The sequence below is a fragment of the Phascolarctos cinereus genome, unplaced genomic scaffold, assembly GCF_003287225.1.
Source record: "Phascolarctos cinereus isolate Bilbo 61053 unplaced genomic scaffold, phaCin_HiC Scaffold_596;HRSCAF=1227, whole genome shotgun sequence".
Lineage (NCBI taxonomy): Eukaryota > Metazoa > Chordata > Mammalia > Diprotodontia > Phascolarctidae > Phascolarctos > Phascolarctos cinereus.
Genome location: NW_027555953.1, coordinates 1 through 3252, shown reverse-complemented (window position 1 = coordinate 3252; position 3252 = coordinate 1). Strand labels below are relative to the sequence as shown.

Genomic DNA, 3252 nt, shown 5'->3' with positions numbered 1-3252 from the left:
GGAAGGGGGCTGGCGTGGTCCCTCAGCACCCCCAGAACGACCTGTCTGGCCGTGGATGGCCTTCTGGGCTCTCTTGGGGCTCAGGTCTGCACGGTGGTGGACAGATCCGGGAAGGCTCCCTAAAACGCGCGCTGTAGGAGAGGAGGGAAGTCCCTCCAACTACCACCTCCTCCTGTCGGAGGCCCTCCGGGATGTCTAATGCGAGCAGAGGTTAGAATGTAGGGCCTGGAGGCTGGAGAAACGGCACACCACTCCAGTATCTTGGCCAAGAAAACCCTAAATGGGACGCTCCGTAAACAACTGAGCCTTGGCCCCGCGGCAGGAGCCGGTTCTGTTGGTGTTCCAAGGAGGTAAGCTCGCCTGGAGTTGTTGGTCACCCCGTGGTCCATGGGCCGCTCCCGGCCTCGGAGGGGGGGCCATGCCCGCAGGGAAACAGACCCTGTGCTCCAGCGGAGTTGGCTACCCGCGGAGGCTGGGCCCTTCCTGTACGGATACCCTCTTCCTTCTGGGTCTGGCCTAGCTTCGCGGTGGATAATCCTCTAGCTGGGTGTGGCTTGGAGTCAGGGAGCCAGAGGCTAGGCAGGACCATGAGAGTCGTGATCCAAGGGAGCCCCGGCGTCGTCCAGCGGCCCGTGAGAGCCCCCAGCTGAGTCTGTAAAGGAGGAGGGGATGGTTAGGTTAGGGTCAGGTTAGAGTCGTCCAGGCCGGGGTCCAGATCCAGGCGATTCCGGTCCTGCGTCCTCTGAGCAGGATGGGATTGACGGGGAGCCTCGGTATCGGAATCCAGGACCTAGAGAGAGTTTGAGGGAACAAGAGGCTGGGCCTAGGCGCGGGGCCCTGATCGCGGTGCTGACTGTACTTTCTGCGGGCGTGGCCTCGGGTGTAGGCAGGCAGAACCAGTGGCCCAAAGCCAGACTTTGCATTCAGCAGCCCCCTCATGACCACTCAGCAGAAACATCGGGGCTAGTGGCGCAATGGAGAACGCGTCTAACTACGGATCAGAAGATTCCAGGTTCGACTCCTGGCTGGCTCGGCCGTTGAAGTTTTTATTTTATTTCCTCCCTCGCTTCTTTCCTTGATTTTTTCTGAAGGAGGAAGCATTTCTTGAAACAGGAAGCATTTGTAGAGTTCTTGCTACTTGGCAGGCTCTCTGCTCAGCTTCTTGGCACTTAAAGGAGTCATTTGCACGACGTCAATTGTCCCAAGTGTCCTGAAGTTCTCCTCACATCCTCTGAGTCTTAATCTCTGAACTTTAACATCACTTATTCTTTCTGGGCCCTGAGCTTGAAGTCGTGGGAAGGCACGGAGCTATATGTGGTTGGCCTTTCTTCTGTCCAGTAGGACAGGGCCAGCTACAGTAGCTCCCGAGTTCGGTGTCCAACCCCAGTGAGGACACCCCTTCATGCCTATGTTACTCTAAAACAAAAATGCGAAAATAACAGCTAGCATGCATTTATGAAGCATCTAATATGTGCCAGGCACTGACCTAAACCCTGGGTACACTCCCAGCCCTGGAAGAACGCCTAGCGTAATGAGGGTTGAAGGGAGGAAAACACTTATGTACAAATAAACTTAGGAGAAATTGGAAATTATCAGCAGAGGAAAAGCACCAATAATGACAGTGGGCATTTATATATCACTGGCAATTTGCCAGGGTCTTTACAAATATATCTCCATTTGCTCCTCCCCCACATCCTGGGAGTATGTACTGTTACACCCATTTACAGATGAAGAATTGGAAGTAAATATATAGGTTAAGTGATTTGCTCCAGGTGACACAGGAAATGAGACTAAGTTTGAAGTCAAAGATTCCCAATTCCAGGGGTCAGGTCTCCCCCCACATCATCTCCTACTTGTACTAGAAGTCAGGCTTATCTGGAGAGATTTCCTGTAGAAGGTGGGATTTTAGCTAGGATCTGAAGGCAGTTAGGATAGCCAGGCAGAGATGAAGAGGAAGAGCATTCCTGGCATGGGGGACAGCCAAAGAGAATGTCTGGTGCAAGAGATGGAGGGTTTTATTTGAAACAGCCAGGAGGCCAATGCCACTGGACAGAGGAGTAAGGTGTGTGTGGGGCCAGGTTATTCAGGGCTTTGGATGCCAGAGGATTTTGTATTTGATCCAAGATGCAGTAGAGGGCCACTGAAGCTTATTGAGTATGGGCATGGTATAGTCAGATCTGTGTTTTAGGAAAATCACTTTGGTGACTGAATGGAGGATGGAGTGAAGTGGAGAGAGGCTAGAGGCAGGCAAATCCACCAGCAGCTATTGCAATAGTCCAGGCATGAAGTGAGGAGGTCCACACCAGGGCCATGTCAGTGTCAGAGAAGACAAAAGGAGGTGTATTCAAGAGATGGTACAAAGATGAAATCAACAGGCCTTAGTAACAGATTGGATATGGGGAGGGTTGAGGGCTAGTGAGGAGACCAGGATAACACCTACGTTGTGAGCCCGGGGACCAGGAGATGAGAGTACCCTAGACTGTAATAGGTGAGTAGGAAGAGAGGTGGAATGAAGGGTTTGAGGTTTGAAAAGATAACGAGTTCCATCTCAGACATGTTGAGTCTAAGACATTTATTGGACCAGTTTGAGACGTCTAACAGGCAGATGGAGATGACAGACTGGAGAGGGATTAGGACTGCACAGGTACATTTGAGAATCATCAGCATAGACATAACTGTACAGCAGGGGTGGAGAGGTCCTCAAGTGCAACCCTTTAACTGAATCCAAACTTCACAGAACAAATCCCTTTAATAAAAGGATTTGTTCTATAAAACTTAGACTCAGCCAAAAGCTGCACCGAAGGACCTGGAGGCCACATGTGGCCTTGAGGCCACAGGTTCCCCACCCCTGTTCTATAGGAGGTGATGAGATCACCAAGTGATGTAGTATAGAGGGAGAAGAAAAGGTCCAGGGCAGAATCTTTCGGGACACCTCCAGTTGGATGGCATGACCCAGACAGAGATCCAGCAAAGGAGAATGAGAAGGAACAGTCTAACAAGGAGGAGGAGAACCAGGAGAGAAAGGCATCCTGAAAGCCTAGAGAGAAGAGAGTGGAAAGGAGAAGGTGATGGAGAGTGTCAAAGGTTGCAAAGAGGTCAGGAAAGATGAGAATGGAGAAAAGACCATTGGGTTTGGCAATTAGATCATTGGTAACTTTGGAGAGGCCAAGTTTTGTTGAAGATTAGGTCAGAAGTCAGCCTTCAGAGCATTAAGAAGGAAGTGAGAGAAGAGGAATGAATACCAATTATAGA

General features: G+C 50.9%; 1 non-coding gene across 1 annotated transcript; it reads left to right on the top strand.

The window, feature by feature from the left end:
• Positions 1-960: 960 nt before the first annotated feature.
• Positions 961-1033, top strand: TRNAR-ACG (transfer RNA arginine (anticodon ACG)). The gene has a single exon. It is a non-coding gene; the product is annotated as a tRNA-Arg (tRNA).
• Positions 1034-3252: the final 2219 nt, after the last annotated feature.